The sequence below is a fragment of the Oryctolagus cuniculus genome, chromosome 11 (assembly GCF_051225735.1).
Source record: "Oryctolagus cuniculus isolate XC-2025 breed Fujian yellow rabbit chromosome 11, ASM5122573v1, whole genome shotgun sequence".
NCBI lineage: Eukaryota > Metazoa > Chordata > Mammalia > Lagomorpha > Leporidae > Oryctolagus > Oryctolagus cuniculus.
The window spans coordinates 61,599,965-61,619,761 of NC_142877.1; the positions used below are offsets into that span (position 1 = coordinate 61,599,965).

The following is a 19,797-nucleotide window of genomic DNA, read 5'->3' on the forward strand; positions in this document are numbered from 1 at the left end:
CCCAGCCCTGGCAGTTGCTGCTGTTTGGGGAGTGTCCAAGTACTTGAGTTCTTCCTACCTGTGTGAAAGACCTGGATGGAATATCTTGCTTCTAGCTTTGACATAGCCTGACTCAGGCCATTATGGCCATTTTGGGAGTGAACCAGGGATGGAAAATCATTGTCTCTCTCTTTATGTCACTCTACTTTTCACATAAATGAAGAAATAAATAAGTACATCTTTTTTTTTTTTTTTTTTTTTTTGACAGGCAGAGTGGACAGTGAGAGACAGACAGAGAGAAAGGTCTTCCTTTTTGCCGTTGGTTCACCCTCCAATGGCCCCCTCGGCTGGCGCGCTGCGGCCGGTGCACCGCACCGATCCGATGGCAGGAGCCAGGGGCTTATCCTGGTCTCCCATGGGGCGCAGGACCCATGCACCTGGGCCATCCTCCACTGCACTCCCTATCTTTTAAAAATTCATGAGGCTAGTACTGGGGGTCTAGCATAAAACTATGAAATTAAATTGGCAAAAACTGGAGTACTTACTCATATTTAAAACACACATTCTTTATTTCTGTTAAAGGAGTTCTTAGAATCTGGCCTAGGGCCAGCGCTGTGGTGTAGCATGTAAAGCCGCCACCCGAAGTGCCAGCATCCCATATGGGTGCCAGTTTGAGTCCTGGCTCCTCCATTTCTGATCCAGCTCTCTGCTATGACCTGGGAAAGCAGTAGAAGATGGCCCAAGTCCTTGAGCCCTGCACCTTTATGGGAAACCCGGAAGAACCTCCTGGCTCCTGGCTTCAGATCGGCATAGCTCCGACCGTTGTGGCCAGTTGGGTGTGAACCAGCAGATGGAAGACCTCTCTCTCTCTGCCTCTCCTTCTCTCTCTATATAACTCTGACTTTCAAATAAATAAATAAATAAATCTTAGAAAATTTTTTTTAAATACAGAGAAGGCTTTATTTCCAAAAGTATTCATAACTTTATTACTTAAAATGGAAACAATTATAAACAATCAAATATTTAAAATTCGTGGACTTTTAACAGATAATAATATGAAGAGTGAAATTTAACTAATGGATTCTTAACTACAATGACTTTATCACTTCCTGTCTTTGAGGTGGTCAGATCTGTTTTACCTATTTTTTGTCTCCAATATTCTCTTATAAATGATCTTCCTTGATGATTTGTTTTCTTGTACCTTTTTTTTTTGGACAGGCTGAGTGGACAGTGAGACAGAGAGACAGAGAGAAAGGTCTTCCTTTGCTGTTGGTTCACCCTCCAATGGCCGGCGCGGCCGGCGCGCTGCGGCTGGCGCGCTGCAGCCGGCGCACCGCGCTGATCCGATGGCAGGAGCCAGGTACTTAATCCTGGTCTCCCATGGGGTGCAGGGCCCAAGCACTTGGGCCATCCTCCACTGCACTCCCTGGCCACAGCAGAGAGCTGGCCTGGAAGAGGGGCAACCAGGACAGAATCTGGTGCCCCGACCGGGACTAGAACCTGGTGTGCTGGCGCTGCAAGGCGGAGGATTAGCCTAGTGAGCCATGGCGCCGGCCGTACCTTTGTTTTTAATGGACAGCCACTCCATCACTTAGTGTTGGAAATCCAATAAAGTTTCAGCTTTCTGTGAAAGTTCGATTTATTGGTCATCACGTATTTACTCCTCATTTGTGTTGGAATTGGTTGCCAGACGTTTTGGCCGATAGACTGCTATTGGACACATGTTAGTGGACACAAATAGGTGTCTGAAATGTTTTTCCAGATTCTGCTAGCCTCAGATGCTTTGGCATCACACCATGAGGAGAATACACACTTCAACATAAGCGCTAGTATGAGATGCATTCAACAAATCTGCAACTTGGAGCATTACAGCCCAGCTGAGCATATCTTAGATTGGAAGACCCTCAGGTGACCTGCAGACTGGGTTGGGAGTAAATGCTTGCTCTCAGTGCCTGAGTTTGAAACTGGCTTGTTATGTAGCATCACTGTAGAAGTATCAGGCTACCTTGGTTCCTATTGGTAGGAGCTCCTTTGGCTCTTTTTTTTTTTTCTTTTTTCCTTTTTTTTTTTTTTTTTTTTTTTTTTTCAGGCAGAGTGGACAGTGAGAGAGAGAGACAGAGAGAAAGGTCTTCCTTTGCCGTTGGTTCACCCTCCAATGGCCGCCACGGCTGGCGCGCTGTGGCAGGTGCACCGCACTGATCCGATGGCAGGAGCCAGGTGCTTCTCCTGGTCTCCCATGGGGTGCAGGGCCCAAGCACTTGGGCCATCCTCCACTGCACTCCCGGGCCACAGCAGAGAGCTGGCCTGGAAGAGGGGCAACCGGGACAGAATCTGGCGCCCCGACCGGGACTAGAACCCGGTGTGCCGGCACCGCAAGGCCGAGGATTAACCTAGTGAGCCGCAGCGCTGGCCAGCTCCTTTGGCTCTTTACTTGGATTAAAGACTTCTAGAAAACTAGACCTCATTTGTAAAAAAAAAAAAACTGAATATTATGACAAGAGAAAGAATATGTGGAAGGTCTCTGAACAATGGCTAGCATGGTGTTGACTCAACAAATGTTGGTTTATTTTCCTTCTTTGGGAAGTAATAAATGTGTCATTGTAGAACATTTCAAAATAGCAGATAATCATCCTTAAAGCATAACTTATTGATCATGCTATATTTTCAATTGATCATGCTATATTTTCAATTGATCATGCTATATTTTCAGCAACTGTATCTCATGAGCAACTTAAATCCATAATGCTTTCTGTCATTGCCTTAATATAGCAATTCTGCCATTTTCATGCAACTCATTAATTGTGATTGTTTTTCAGGTATTATATACCTAAAATCTTATCTAATTTAAAATACATTACATCTTATAAATACAGAAATTAAGTCTAGAAAAAGAGATAAGCTTTGGAGTAATCAAACTTGTCTCTTCAATTGTCATAGACAAGTTGGAACCAAAACTGGATCTAGAATTTTGTGGTAGGACTTGGAAGGGAGCAAAAGAGGGCATCCCAATTTTGGAAAAAAGTACTGGAACAGAATTGGAGGGGCGAGTTCAGGATAGAAGTCAGCGGAATCCCAGCATTTCTGGAATCGAGGGTTTGTTTTAGGAACTGGCAACAAGTATGTTAGATATGTGCAGTGGTGAAAGGATGACAAAGAAGTTTACTTACACTTGATGGGATATATGGAAGCAGCTTGCACGAAACAGTGTCAAAACTAATACTCAGTTTAAAATCTCCAGAATTTGAAAACATGTTTTAACTGTCTTCTGTATGCCCATTACATGCCAAATAGTGCTTGATAATTATAGCCACTAAGTGAATAATTAGGCACTGGGAGAATTTAAAAAACTGAGTAACAGGGGCCTTCATTGTAGCTCAGCTCAGCATCCCATATCATGCTCGTTCAATTCTCGGCTGCTCTGCGTCTCATCCAGTTTCCTGATAATATGCTTGGGAAAGCAGCAGAGGGTGACTCAAGCACTTGATCCCCTGACAACCAAGTGGGAGACTCAGATGGAGTTCTGGGCTCCTGGCTTCATTCTGGTACAGCTTCAGCTGTTGCAACCATTTGAAGAGTGCGAACCAGTAGATGGAAGACATCCTTCTCTCTCTCCCCGCCCCCTGTCTCTCTCTGTCTCTCTCCCTATCTCTGTTACTCTGCCTTTCAAATAAGTAGATAAATAAACAAATAAATGTTAAAAAATATTGAATAGCATATGGTCCCTGCCCTAAGTGGAGCAGACATTTTTACAGCTGTAATGCAAATTAAGGTTTAATAATCACTTAATAAATGAAAAGGAATTAAGAGAATACAGATTACAGAGAAATTAATTACTACTGGGGAAATCAAAGTGGTTTTACAGAAGAGGATTCAAATGGACGGAGAGTAAATTACTGATAATTGGCACAAAAAGGGCAGGATGAAAAATCATATTAAAATGTTTAGCAGAGATGCTAGCACTGAGCTCTAGCAAGTAAAGCTGCTGCTTGCAGTGCTGGCATTCCATATGGGCACTGGAGAGAGTCCCGGCTGCTCTACTCCCAATTCAGCTCCCTTCTTCTTCTTCTTCTTTTTTTTTTTTTTTTTTTTTTAAGATGTATTTATTTACTTGAAAGTCAGAGCTACATACACACACAGATAGAGAGAGAGAGAGAGAGAGAGAGAGAGGGAGAGAGAGGCCTTCCATCTGCTGGTTCACTCCCCAATTGGCCACAATGGCCGGAGCTGGCCGATCTGAAGCCAGGAGCCAGGAGGTTCTTTCAGGTCTTCCACGCGGGTGCAGGGGCCCAAGGACTTGGGCCATCTTCTACTGCCTTCCCAGGCCATAGCAGAGAGCTGGATCAGAAGTGGAGCAGCTGGGACTCGAACTGGCACCCATATGGGATGCTGACACTGCAGGTGGAGGCTTTACGTGCTATGCCACAGCACTGGCCCCCCAGTCCAGCTCCTTTCTAATGTGGGAGACCCAGAAAAACCTCCAGGCTCCTGGTTTCAAATTGGCATAGCTCCAGCCTTTGCAGCCATTTGGGGAGTGAACCAGCAGATGTAGGATCTCTCTCCTTCTCTCCCCCTCTTTTTCTCTCTCTTTCTCTGCTTCTCTGTAACTCTGCATTTAAAATAAATGAATAAATCTAAAAAAATTTAATAGAGGATGCTGAAATAATATTACTTGCATAGACAGAAATTTAAAACTGGAAATTATGATAATATTAACAAGACCTTTGTATTAATTTCATAATTGATAAGGGTTGTGATGAGTCAACCAAATTGTTTAGATTCAGTTCTAAATGCTCTCCATGGGGGTAGGTTTAGAACATTCTAACACTTTTGTGTTTAAAACTTAACCTCTTCAAACTAAAGATGACTAACTCAAGTGGCTAATTACTTAAATGAGTGAAAAATGAAGAAATATTTTTAATTGGGTTGTTCTTGAACATAAATGATATGTTCTACAAAACGTGAATTAGCACTTATCTTTGCAAAAAATATGTTACCTTATAGACTATCTGTAGTATCTTGCCTTTGGAAAGTTGTAGAGGCAGTAGAGAGATAAAAATTTAATTATAACCATAAAAAGTTTGATACCAGTCAAGATATACATAGAAAGAAACATATGAGAAGAGAAATCTCATATTTTGCTACAACAGAAATTTAGCAAACTTGATCTTTGGTCTAAGGAAAGAAAATTCTAAGCCAACTCCTTGAAGTCTTGGAAATTATGTACAATGACATTGGCAGTTACATTACATTCCAGTCATTAACATATGCTTTTCTTGTGGTTAAAATTACTGTTTGAAATAAGTCAGAAAAGACTTTAAAATTTTTGCAGATGATTTTCTTGAAGCTTCTTAATTCTGTAAATCAAACTTCCCTCTCCTGTATAAGATTAGATATTTCTTAGACATGACATCTGTAACATATTATTACAATAAACTCAATAAAACATACTCATCTTTCATGACCTCCGTTTCCTCATCAGAAAAAATGAGAAAGTAGGATTTGAATTTCTTTGTTTCTCTTCCTTCCTTCTTTTAGGAACTTTTATTGAGCCCCTCCACTGTGTCCTAGTTTAGACTCTAAATTTGATCAGGAATATTACAACTATAATCCCTATCAAGGCTCTTCACCTCCGGTATTATCAGTATTGTCTTCTTCAAAGCTGAAGTGATGGGCTCACACTGATCTTGCCACAGCATAATCTCAAGCCATTCTTCCCCTTTCTCACATCACCTGGTAACTGCAACTTTTTCTGAATGTAGCCAGTGCCTTCTCTCATTTTGTGCCTGGACAAACTCCTGCCAAATCAAACTCCTACCAATGTCATTTCCTCTGCAGTATGGTCAGGAAGAACTAGTTCCCATGCTTGGTGTCACTCATTCCTTTGTATTATGCTTACTCTGAATGTCAGTCTCATTCAGCCTTTGACCCTTCATTAGTGTCAGTAAGTACAAGTAGGTGTTGAGCTATGAGCATCTCCGTGATTCTTACTGAGGATTAAACTACATAAGTGACTTTAATTTCAACTTATTTTTGACAAATCCAGAAATCACTGAAAATTAAAGAAGCATGAAAATTTGATTTTAGTATTTTCTCCATTTCTAAACAATTATGTCTGAGACTTGATTCTTCATCAATTTTAGTATATTTTGGTAACTAACTGAAGTATACAAATTTGTGATCACACTCTGGTAAGGAGATATGTCTGGGCTTCTTTTAGGTCTTATTATGTATTCCTCAGTTATTTTTTCACCAACTGATGAAAAAAAAAAAACACTACACATCTGTTTCCTGGACATTGAAGAAAATTCTTTGCCCATGTGTAACTCAGCTTCATGTTTTGTCTTCTAATATGGTCTTGGAAAGCCTGTGTGATACATTTTCCTGTAAACTTGGCTGCAGTTTTCATTTGATCCAACTTGACCTCTTTGTCTTGTAAAAACACTGTGAATTCCAGGATCTAAGTGGCCGGGGTGGTGGTGGTGGGGGTGGGGGTGGTGATGGTGCTGCTTTTCCAGAAAAGAAGCCAGAATCAGAGCAGTTCCCCAATTATATCTCTGGTCTGATCTGGAACTTTCCTTTTCCCCTAAAAATATATCTTTAAACAGTATCAGGAAATTTAGCAGAAAAAAAATTATGAAAGAGTCCTTGAGCTATAATTTGCAGAAATACATAGAAATGCTATCTTTACACCTTCACAAATTGACTCATTTTTCTGTACCAATTATCAATTTATAAATCCGAATAAAATTAGTCTAAATTACTGCTTTTAATACATGTTGTTTACTTGATATGACTTTAATATGAATATCTCCTTGCAAAACTTTAAATGTTATGCCATTACCAACAGGACCATCTTTTAGAAAGATCTGTACCCAAAACATTTTCCTTTATCAGTATTAAAAAAGAAAAGAATTAAAGCTGAAGATCTGAGCTTAGAAATTTGGAGTTGCCCCACTTACTAAAGACCAAGCAAGGTCAACACATTCACATGTGACTTAACATAAACAGCACTTTCAAACTAATGAAGCCTACTTGATACTGACTTTTATAATCAGTTCTATCAAAATTTTACAAAATTAAGTCATTTTGTAGTAGATAAAGAAGAAATGAATGGCATGAAAACTGATTTTACTGTACTTAAAACTTATTTTTTAAAAATTTTTGTTCATTTATTTTACTGACTTGAGAGGCAGACACAAACATGGAAACACACATACATGACACAGAGAGAGAGAGACAGTGAGCAAGCTCTCATCAGATGATTCACTCCCCAAATGGCCTTAATAGTTAGAGCCAAACATTCATCCAGATCTCCAAAACAGGTGACAGGGATCCAAATACTTGAGCACCAGCTGCTCAGGGTGTGCATTAGCAGGGAAATGGAACTGGGAGTGACTGGGGCTTGAACCTGTGCACTCTGATATGGGATGCGGGCATCCCAAGTCCTGTATTAACCACTAGTAAAATTTACCTGTAAAACTTAATGTACTGCACTTGGAAGTGAAAAGAAAGATGCTAGTTAAAGAGAAAGAGAAGCATCATGAAAAAGAAACATCGTTTTTCTTTATGATTATTTACTAGAAAGTAGTGGAGAACAAGCAAAAACAGGAAGAATCTGGTGTGAATTCAATGCTTGCAATGTGGCTGGGATCCTGTTCATTCCTGCTTACGGGCTGGTCTCCGAAGTGTGGAGGTCTGTGACATATGGCAGCTAGAACTCAGACAGTCACAATCTTATTAGATTGAGGCATCAGAGGAGATAGTTCAAATCTCTCAAAGTGGCTGGAAATTGAGGAGACGATTCAGCAGGGAATGAATCCAAAGTGAGGACCCTCTAAATATCCTTATCAGGTGCCACAGAAGAATACTCACTCGAGGGACTCTAAGGAACTCAACAAAGAGCAACCACTAGATGGCTGAAAACACTGAACAGAGATTATTGCTGTTGCTAAATTAGATTGACTAAAATAATAAAAATAGTTGACCATGCCAAGTATTTTGGATGAATTATAGCTTTAATATACTTCCAGCAAGAATGTGAAATTGTAAACCGCTTTGGAAAAGTTTGAGAGTTTTTTTTTAATCATGTTAAGCACCCATCTGCCATATGACTCAACCACTTCACTCTCAGGTAAATCGAAATAAAACTGAGACATATGTTTACATGATGACTCCCACACAATTTAAGACCTTTATTTATAATGGCACAAACTGGAAATAACCCAAAGCCCAATTTGAGAACGAATGAGCAAATTGTTTTGTACCTGTGCAATAGAAGACTATGCTGTAATAAAATGAAGAAATCATTAATACTTTAAGTAACAAGGATGAAGCTCAAAACCATTATTTTGAATGAAAGTTCCAGATAATAATACAGTGCATTCTGAAATAGATTTTGTGGACAGTGGGTTAAGCTGCTGCTTGTAATAACTGCATCCCATATGGGAGTGCCAGGTTCAAGTTCTGGCTGCTTCTGATTCAGCTTCCTTCTAATTTGCTTGGAAGGCAGTGGATGATGACCTAAATTCCTGAGTTCCAGCCACCCACATGGGATATCCAAATGAAGCTCCTGGCTTCAGCCTGGTCCAGCCCTGGTTATTGAGGACATCCAGGGAGTGAACTAGTAGATGGAAGATATCTCTCTGTTTCTTCTCTTTCTGTTACTCTGCCTTTTAAATAAATAAATGTTAATAAACAAATAAAAATAAAAAGGTACACAATATTAGTGCCTTTATAAGACATTTTACTCCCATCCACATTTTAATCTTTAAATATCCACAGTGGCTGGGACGGGGTTAGGTCAAAGTCAGGATATAAGAATTCAATCAAGCTGGCACTGCGACTCACTAGGCTAATCCTCCGCCTTGCGGCGCCGGCACACCGGGTTCTAGTCCCGGTCGGGGCGCCAGATTCTGTCCCGGTTGCCCCTCTTCCAGGCCAGCTCTCTGCTGTGGCCTGGGAGTGCAGTGGAGGATGGCCCAAGTGCTTGGGCCCTGCACCCCATGGGAGACCAGGATAAGCACTTGGCTCCTGGTGGCTATTGGAGGGTGAACCAACGGCAAAGGAAGACCTTTCTCTCTGTCTCTCTCTCTCTCACTGTCCACTCTGCCTGTCAAAAAAAAAAAAAAAAAAAAAAAGAATTCAATCAAGCTCTTCCATGTGGGTGGCAGACATGCAACTACTTGAGTCATCACTGCTGCTTCCCTGTTGCATTCTTTCTCTTGACTAAATGTTCTGGCTAAAACTTTCATTATTATGTTAAATAAAAGCAGTGAGACTGAATATTTTTGTCTGGTACCAGATCTTTGAAAAAATGCTTTCAACTTTTCCCCATTCAACATGATATTGGCTGTGTGTTTGTCCTATATAGTTTTATTATGTTAAGGTTTATTTTTCTATACCTAGTTTGTTCAAGGTTATTATCACAAATGTGTATTTTATTTATCAGATGCATTTTCTGCATCCATTGAAGTGATGATATTATTTTTACCCTTTATTCTGTTGCTGTGATACATTTATTGATTTGTGTATATTGAACCATCTTTGCATCACTAGGATAAATCCTACTGGTCAGGATGAATGATCTTTTTGATGTTTTGTTGGATTTGATTTGTTGATTTTTTGAAAGATTTATTTATTTATTTGAAAGAATTACAGAGAGGCAGAGGCAGAGGCAGAGAGAGAGAGGTCTTCCATCTGCTGGTTCACTCCCCAAATGGCCACAACAACCAGAGCTGTGCAATCTGAAGCCGGGAGCCGGGAGCTTCTTCCAGGTCTCCCATGTGGGTGCAGGGGTCCAACCACTTGGGCCATTTTCCACTGCTTTCTGAGGCCAGAGCAGGGAGCTGGACTGGAAGTGGAGCAGCCAGGTCTCGAACCAGTGCCCATACTGGACATTGGCACTGCAGCTGGTGGCCTCACCCACAGTGCTGGCACCAGGATTTTTTTTTTTTTTGAAAAATATTTGTCTATTTGAAATGCACACTGACAGAGACAGAGAAAGAGATGTTTCCATCTATTATTTCACTCCCCAGTTGGCCACAACAGCTAGGGGTAGGCCAGGTTAAAGCCAGGACCAAGGAACTGCATCCACATCTCCCATGTGGGTGGCTGGGGCTAAAGTACTTCAGCCAGCATATGCTGCTTCCCAGACACATTAATAGAGAGCTGGAATGGATGCTGAGTAGCTGGGATTCAAACTGGCACTCTGATTCAGGATGCCAGTATCCCAAGTGGTAGCATAACCTGCTGCGCTACAGTGTTGGCCCCTTTGCTGGTATTTTGTTGAAAATTCATCTATATTCTTCAAAGATATTGGCCTACAGTTTGCACTTTCTGTTGTGTCCTTATCTGGTTTTGGAATCAAGGTAATGCTCCCCTTGTAGAATGAGTTTAGAGGGATTTTTTTTTCTCCTTCAAACTTCTGGAATAGTTTGAGAATTGGTGTTAAAAGTTTGGCAAAATCCAGTAGTAAAGTTGTTTGGTCCTGGGCTTCTGTATTTCTGTGTTAATCTCATTATTCATTATTGGTCTGTTCAGGTTTTCTGCATCTTCATGTATCCAGAAATTTATCCATTTCTCCCAGGCTTTTTGATTTGTCATTGTTTAATTTTTTATAATAATCCCTTACAATCCTGTGTATTTCTGTGATATAAGCTGTAATATCTCTTTTTGAATCTTTGATTTTATTAATTTGAACCTTCCATCTATTTTTTTAGTTTAACTAAAGATTTATCAATTTTGATCATATTTCCAAAAAACGAATTCTTCATTTAATTAAACATTTTAGTTTCTATGTTATTTATTTCTTCTCTAATGTTATCTTCTAATTTCAGGTTTGGCTTGCTCTTGTTTGTCCAGGTCCTTGACATGCATTCATTGTTAGTCTTTTTTTCTTCTTCTAGTTTTCTTTTTTGATGTAGGCACTTACTGCTATAAACTTCCTTCTTAGTACTGCTTTTGCTATATCCTGTACTAAATTTTGGTATGTTGTGTTGTGTTATCATTTCATTGGTTTTAAGGAATTTTAAATTTCTTTATGATTTCTTCATTGGTCCATTTTTTTCTCTTCAGAAACATGTTCACTCTCCATGTATTGGTATCATTTCTGGAATTTGTTTTGTTGATAGTTTTTGATTTTACTCCATTGTCATCAGAAAGGATATGATATGATTTCAAATTTTTTGTAATGTGTTGAGACCTGTTTTGTGTCTTAATATATACTCTATCCTACAGAATTGTCTGCATACTGATGAAAAGAACATGTTTTGTGCAGATGATCTGAAAATGTCTGATGGATTCTTTTGTTCCCTGATACTTTGTTGAATTTTTGTCTGAATGATCTGTTCACTGATGAAAGTGGAGTGTAGACGTACATGAATGTGATTGCATTGCAGCTTATCTCTTCCTTTAGAAATGATAATGTTTATTTTATAAAATTAGCTTCTCCGCCATTAGGTGCATACACATTTACATTGGTCATATTTTCTGTTTGAGCTGACTCTTTGTTCATTAGATAGCGATCTTATTTGCCTCTTTTTAAAGCTTTTGTCTTAAAGTCTATATTGTGTAATATAAATAAAATTATTTCTGCTGGCTTTGCATTTCTGTTTGCATAGAGTTTGCTTTACATCTTCTCATTTCCAGGCTGTGCATGCCTTTATTGGTGAAGTGAGTTTTCTGTAAGCAACATATTATTATGTCCTTTTTTTTTAAAAAAAAATATTTATTTGAGAGGCAGAGCTACAGGCAGAGAGAGGGAAAGACAGAGAAAAAGCTCTTCCATCTACTGGTTGATTCCCCATATGGCCCCAACAGCTGGAGCTGGCCCAATCCAAAGCCAGGAGCCAGGATCCTCTTCTGGGTCTCCCACATGGGTACAGGGCCCCAGTCATTTTGGCCATCTTCCACTGCCTTCCCAGGCCATTAGCAGAGAGCCAGATTGGAAGAAGAGTAGCCAGGGCACAAACTGGCACCCATATGCAATGCCAGAACTACAAGCGGAGGCTTAGCTTATTATGCCACAGGGCTGGCCCCCATTAATGTGTCTTGTATTTTTTTTTAAATCTACTTACCCACTTTGCTTATTTTATTTGATCAATTTAGTTAATTTATATTCAAAGTTATTAATGTTGAATAATGACTCAATCTTGTCATTTGTTTCTTAAACTTCTCTGTTTATTCCAGAATATCTTTTGATCCTTTTCTAGTGGATTTTTTTTTTAAATTCTTTTTGTGTTTAAAGGTGTCTTTCTTTGTTTCTGTATGTGGAACATTCTTAAGAATCTTTTGTAATGCTGGTCCAGTTCTTGCTTATCTTGGAAAGCATTTATTTTCCCTTCATTTATGAAATATAGCTTTTCTGGATAAAGTAACATTGGTTAATGAATATTTTCTTTCAAAATTTGGAATATATTATTACATTTTATCCTGGGCTGTAGGATTTTGGTTGAAAATCTGCTGCTAATTTAAGGGGAACTTCCTTAAAATGACCTGGCACTAGTCTTGCAAATTTTAGAATTCTCTTCTTATGTTGTACTTTTGAGAGTTCTTTCTTGATCATGTCTATGGGTATTCTGTACTTAGATATCCACATCTTTCTGTAGATTGTGCCAGGGGGAGGAGTTTTCAACTATTATTTCTTTGAATATGTTTTCTAAGCCTCTATTCTTTTTCTATCCTTCATAGACTCCCCAAACTGAAAGACATTTCAAGTGTACTGGAAGCTGTTGCCATTGCTTTATCTTCATTTATTTATCTAGTCTGACTAGGATATTTCTTTTTTTTTTTTATTTTTGACAGGCAGAGTGGACAGTGAGAGAGAGAGAGACAGAGAGAAAGGTCTTCTTTTGCCGTTGGTTCACCCTCCAATGGCCGCTGTGGCTGGCGCACTGCGGCCGCGCATCGCACTGATCCGATGGCAGGAGCCAGGTACTTATCCTGGTCTCCCATGCAGGTGCAGGGCCCAAGGACTTGGGCCATCCTCCACTGCACTCCCAGGCCACAGCAGAGAGCTGGCCTGGAAGAGGGGCAAGCGGGACAGAATCCGGTGCCCCGGCCAGGACTAGAACCCGGTGTGCTGGCGCCGCAAGGTGGAGGATTAGCCTATTGAGCCACGGTGCCAGCCTGACTAGGATATTTCAAAACCCCTGTCTTTTTTTTTTTTTTTTTTTTTTTTTTGACAGGCAGAGTTAGTGAGAGAGAGAGACAGAGAGAAAGGTCTTCCTTTCGTTGGTTCACCCCCAACATGGCTGCCAAGGCCAGCGTGCTGCGCCAATCCAAAGCCAGGAATCAGGTGCTTCTTCCTGGTCTCCCATGTGGGTGCAGGGCCCAAGCACTTGGGCCATCCTCCACATCCTCTCGGGCCACAGCAGAGAGCTGGACTGGAAGAGGAGCAACTGGGACAGAATCCGGCGCCCCAACTGGGACTAGAACCCGGGGTACCGGTGCCGCAGGTGGAGGATTAGCCAAGTGAGCCACAGCGCTGACCAAAAGACCTGTCTTTAATTCAAATATTCTTTCTTCTGTTTGATCGAATCTGTTGTTGGGGCTTTCAACTGTATTGTCTTTTTGACTCACTGGGTTCTTCATTTCTAAGATTTCTGTTTGTCCTTTTTCAATGTCTTTCTAAGTTGACCACAGACAGACAGGAGCCCAGCATTCATCTCCTCCTCCATGAAGAACAAAAAGAGCCAAAAACTAGCTGTATTTCAAAATAAGTGCCCTCGGGGCCGGTGCCGTGGCTCACTTGGTTAATCCTCTGCCTGCGGTGCTGGCAACCCATATGGGCGCCAAGTTCTAGTCCCGGTTGCTCCTCTTCCAGTCCAGCTCTCTGCTGTGGCCTGGGAAGGCAGTGGAGGATGGCCCAAGTGCTTGGGCCCCTGTACCCGCATGGGAGACCAGGAAGAAGCACCTGGCTCCTGGCTCGGATCGGCTCAGCTCTGGTCATAGTGGCCATTTGGGGAGTGAACCAACAGAAGGAAGACCTTTCTCTCTCTCTCACTGTCTATGACTCTACCTGTCAAATAAAAAAAAAAAGTGCCCATGGAAGAACACTGGATTTCAGTAAGTGAATACCAGAGATGGTGGGATTTGGAGATCAGGAATGGAAGCTTGGAGAGAAGAATAAAGCCAACTAACCACTGAGACAGTGCCTGTGGCCAGACACCTGTTACCACAAAAAGTAAATAAGAGAGCTTAGCAGAGTCCATCTGCATTGACACCTTATGCAGGCATCCTAGCTACAGGAGAAATCCACAGCTACCCCAGACTAGGAGCACAGTTGAAGACCTCCCTGGGGGGCTCATGATCACTTTGATTCAGAGAAGGAACTCACATTACATCCTCCATGGTTCCCAGAGCTTAGGCTGTGGCAGTGTGGCACCAGTCCTCATAGAGGCGCTGTCAGAATCCCGAAGGTCAGAATGCCCTGCATATCCCTCCATCCTTGGGGCCTCATAGACATTCCACTTCACTAGCAAAAAGGACCACACACAGCTGCACAAGCTCAGCTAGACCCAGCGGAGCCGCAGTGACCCAACACCTTAGGCTGTGCAGCACCCTTCACTAACGAGGGGCAGGGAATAGAGAACAGAGGGAGATCCTGATCTCAAAATTCCAGAAGCAGAAGTGATCACCCTCTCAGACCTGGTGCCCGTCGTCTGCACCTCTAACCCTCCCCTCTTGACCCACGGCATAGCTCACTGTTACTGGCACCCTTACGCCTGGCTTGGTCCTGGTCTTTCCACTGCTGCTTAAACAGTGTCCACCTTCAGAACTGTGTGTGTGCTCCAGACTGTGGGTGTAGCTGATCTGCTCCCTGTGCCACTGGCACTCCTGCGGCTTCAGGTCTATGCCTCCCAGATGACAGCCGGGGGTCTCTGTGCCCCACCCATCACAGCACCAGCACTGCTACCACAGCTTGGGCAGTGGCCTCGGGTTTGTGGACCCCACTCATCCTGGAGCAGCTCCTATGGCTCCATCCTTTCCCTCGGACCTGGTGTCTGGAGGTCTGTCTGCCCCTCTCATCCTGGTGCTAGTGCTGTTCCTGGGGCTCAGTCCCTTTTTTGGGTAGATGCTGGTGGTCTGTGAGCCCAGCCCAATTTCAATGCCTGACCAAACAGCTCTTGGTGCCAACACCTCTCTATGAGCTCCTATTCCTTACTTGGGTGGTCGCTGAGGGTCTGTATGCCTGACCTACCCCCGGTGCTAATGAGGTCTGCTCCCTGCAGCAGCATGGTCTCTGTGATACTAGTACCTTCCTCAGGTACTAGACCTTGTGGTAGGGATCTGAGTAATATCCTTGGGATCCAGGAGTATCCCAGACCCCTGCTGCTCTGCCATGAACTACAGTGAAGGAGGTACAAGGTGACTATACTACATTTGCACACAGCAGGATCTAAGGCCAAAGAAGGTAGCCAAACTGACACCTGAAGCTCATCTTCAGGTAAAAGCCTTCAAGCTACAAGAACCATCCCTTAAAAGGGATAGAAACAATTGACTTGCAAGATGCACAAATATCAATGAAGGGAAAAAAGGGGGAAAAAGCAAGACAAGATGACACCCCAAAGGAACATAACAATGCTTTACTATCAGAAAAGGAGAAGGATGGAATGCCTCATAAAGGATTTCAGAGATGCTTTTCTAACACCAGGATGCTTAAATAATCTTCATTTATCAATAAATCCTTCCTAATCTATTTTTGCCAACATAAAGGATAGGGATAATGCATTTATTTTGCAAATAACATGCTTTCTTTTTTTCTCAGGAATAAGCCAACCTCATTGTGATCTAATAAACAATGTGCTTCCATCTTAAGTAGCTTTGAAATAGTAATTTACCCAATACTATTTATGACAGGTATGTAGTATACTCTTCAATTTCCTAGATGAAGCATTGTGATGAAATTGACACAGGCTTTCCTTAAAGAGCAAATATTAGAATTCATTTCAAAATCCAAGTTTCCTTCAATGATTAAATCATTAGTAACACTCTGTCTTGATAAAAGAGAAGTGGTTTCATGGTTAGAACCAGGAGCCGTGCATCAATTTAATGGTGCAAAAATTCTACCAACTTTACAAAAATTATGCATAAGAACTTGATCTGCATTGTCAGTTAAAGTAGTTCTTATATTTCATGTGATAGCTATTTGCTTAGTTTGCTTAAAGTGTTTTTACACACTTACATAACTTGGTCCTAACAAATTCTCCATAAAAGGTGTAGCAAGAAATATGATTAAATTTTTATGGTCAGGGAAAATAAAGCTGAAACATGGCTGCTGAAAACCATAACATATTTAGTAGCAAAGCTGTTGGTCTGTTAACTTCTGTACCACCAGATTGCACTTTCCAAACATTTAAAATTTTTCTTTACAGAAAACTTTGATATATAATGTTAACATGCAAGGAACAAATACTTAGAAGTAACTATTATTGTAACCACTACCCACATACTATTTTTCTTTTAAGTGCTTGGAGGTACTATCAAACTTTTTATTTATTTATTCACCCATTTATGTATTTACTTTGGTCTCACAATCACCCTTCAAAGTAGGTAACATGAGAGAAAAGGAAAGTAGGAAGAAAAGAAGAGGGAGAAGAGGGATGAGAAGAAAGATGAGAGAGAGAGAGAGGGAGAGAGAGAGAGAGGGAGATTACAGTTCATAGTTCAATACCTGAATGGAATTTTTTCATCCCTCTGGCAAACCTGCACTTGGACTTTTTTATCCTTGCCAGGAGCTTCCTTTATCTGCATTCTCTGGCTGTTTCAGCTGTGATGCTTTGAAATTAGGCTACTATTTATAATTCAAGGTGTGTGTAAAAATCTAGTGGAGGGGATTTTTGTAGACGTAAGGACATGCAGTAAAGAAGAAAAGACAGAGATGAGTTTCCTGAAGAAAATATCAATTTAGGGGTCAGCGCTGTGGCATGGTGGGATGAGCCACCGCCTGTGATGCCCACATCCCATATGGGCGCGGATTCAAGTCCCAGCTGCTCTACTTCTGATCCAGCTCCCTGCTAATGTGCCTGGGAAAGCAGCAGAAGATGCATCAAGTCCTTGGGCCCCTGCATCCATGTGGGAGACCTGGAAGAAGCTCCTGGCTTTGGATCAGCCCAGTTTCCACCATTGTGCCCATTTGAGGATTGAGATAGCAGATGGAAGATCTCTCTCTCTCTTTCTCTTTCTCTGTATCTCTGTCTTTCAAATAAATACATAAATAAATAAATCTTTACAAAAAAGAAAATAACAATCTAGTTATTTCTATGTCTTGACCTATTTTGCTGGAGGCACATTGAGTCTCATTAGTTAAAGGGAACTGGAAGAGACCTCCACATTCCCAGGCTTCTTAAGGATGCTCCAGATATGTTTTTTTCAAGAAGAATTTTGCTGAATTATTCAGTAACTTCTAAAGTTACACCTATACAATGTGTCAAAGAAGCAATTTTCCCATTGCATTAGCTGTATTTAATTTTCATTTGACTATAAATTCTACCAGAGATTGGTAATTTCACTTCAGGTTTACTTTTCTTTTTTTTTAATGTTCAAAAAATATTTATTTATAAAAAATACAATGGGATAAGTTTATGCTGAGAAATGCAGCAATAAATACAGCTGAAGAAAACAGAGCAGCTCTACGTTGATACATTGGCACAAACAGGAACAGCACGCACCACCAAAGGCCCGGAAGGCTGCAGGCTGCTCTGTGCACGCTCCTTCAGCAACACCGCTCTGAGAAGCTCTTGTCAGCTTGGGTAGGAGAACGAGTACACATATAATCACAGGTACACACTGATCATGGCTTTATTTAAAAATTAGCAAACAATACTGTAGAAACATTGATATGTAAATTCCTAAAATGCTGCATATCTTAGATTTAGTTGGCAAAAACCACAATTAGCAAGAAGCATGAGTTTAGTCTTCCGTGTAGAAACCAGATACACTGAACTGTAAAAAAAAAAAAGTTCCTACTGTTTGAAAATACTGATTTAAGATTGTAAAAATGCATAGATTTTTAATAAAAGAATTGGCAGTACAAGAGTACTCCCCTTTCACAGTATTCCTTTTTACTTCATGTGCGAGTTACTGGTTATGCTGTAGGATTTAACTGTTACAGCACTAAAAGGCAACTATTGAGGGAAGAGGCAGAGAAAGGAAAAAGGAATGTAGGTATGGCAATTTCATTTTTAGGTATAATAAGCATAATAGTGTTTTAGGAAGACGAGATAAAAATTACTCAAGGCTAGCTTGGTTCTCACTGAATAGGAGCGATGGACTGAATACCGGGTTCCTCTGGGTGTCTCTAAGTAATCAATGCCCTGGTCACCATACTGGTAATCCCTGCGGTAGTCATCCTGGTACTCGCCATGATACTCATCTGGGTATTCCGCCTGGGAATCACTACCACTGATTTCTGACCCGTTTGTCCCTGTCCGTTGGCTTCCACTGTGAATGGCAGGCTGTCGGGGCGGCACAGTATTTGGGATCATACATCTGGCACCCAGGCCCATACACACTCATTCCTTTCTGGGAAGCAACTTTGTTGGTTCCCACCTGTAGAGAGATCGTCGAGTTGTCCACTGGCTGTAATGTTAGCTTCTGATCGTAGATGTCTATTCTGGTACCCGGTGCCAACATCCCTGTCTGGCTGGCTCCTTTGTTTGCCATCTACAGACTAATTGTGGTCTGATCAAAAGGTTTGTCAGTTTGCATTTTGGGATCATAAAGATGCCTCCTGGTTCCATAGGCTGTCATTCCTGCCTGGCTGGCACTTATTGGTTCCCATCTGCAAACCAATCACACTCTGGCCAGCTTTGAGTTTTCCTTCATCAAAACACCTTGTTTGTTTTTTCTGCATACTTTACTCCAGTGTCAATGGTTGTATGGAACCCTTCTGTCTTAGCCAGCCCTGCCAGAGCCACCAGTGTAGTCTGAACTTGGGTCATATTTCCATTCTCAAAAAGATCGTTTGCTTCGAATATGTCATGTGGCTTCATCCCGTAAGCCTGGATAGCTTTTAAAAAGTTGCCAATATTCTCCAACTGAGGCCAGTTTAACGAAGACTCATTGACCTTCTTCACTGAGCCTGGCTGCAGCTTGCTGTTGAGTTCGCAGGGGATGATGCTGTCTTTTAGGCCCAGCTGGAAGTTGGTGCCGATGCTCATGCCCGTCACCTCTTCAATCCAGTTGCGAAGGTCTTCTTCTGCCTGATGGTCATACTTGGACGCAATCTTGTTCTTGACCTTGGCCGACAGCCCGTAGGAAGGGCCCTTGTTGAAGTGGGTCATGGTGGCTTGGAAGGTGAAAAGGGGCTGCGCTGGGGTCCCGGAGTCTGTCGCACCACTTCAGGTTTACTTTTAAGATTTAAATAGGGCCGGTGCTGTGGCTCAATAGGCTAATCCTCCACCTAGCGGCGCCGGCACACTGGGTTCTAGTCCCGGTTGGGGCGCCGGATTCTGTCCCGGTTGCCCCTCTTCCAGGCCAGCTCTCTGCTGTGGCCAGGGAGTGCAGTGGAGGATGGCCCAAGTGCTTGGGCCCTGTACCCCATGGGAGACCAGGAGAGGCACCTGGCTCCTGGCTTCGGATCAGCACGATGGGTCGGCTGCAGCGCGTCGGCCGTGGCGGCCATTGGAGGGTGAACCAACGGCAAAGGGAAGACTTTTCTCTCTGTCTCTCTCTCTCACTATCCACTCTGCCTGTCAAAAAAAAAAAAAAAAAAAAATTTAAATAGTTGATTCCCTAACTTGCTCCATTGCATTCTAGGCCTTGTCATTGACTCCAGAGAACATTAATTATCCTTAAAAATATTGGGAAAGCATTTGA

The 19,797-nt window shown here is 41.8% G+C and overlaps 1 pseudogene; it reads right to left on the reverse strand.

Moving 5' to 3' along the window:
* Window positions 1–17,807: 17,807 nt before the first annotated feature.
* Window positions 17,808–19,303, reverse strand: LOC100356843 (calponin-3 pseudogene; annotated as a pseudogene).
* Window positions 19,304–19,797: the final 494 nt, after the last annotated feature.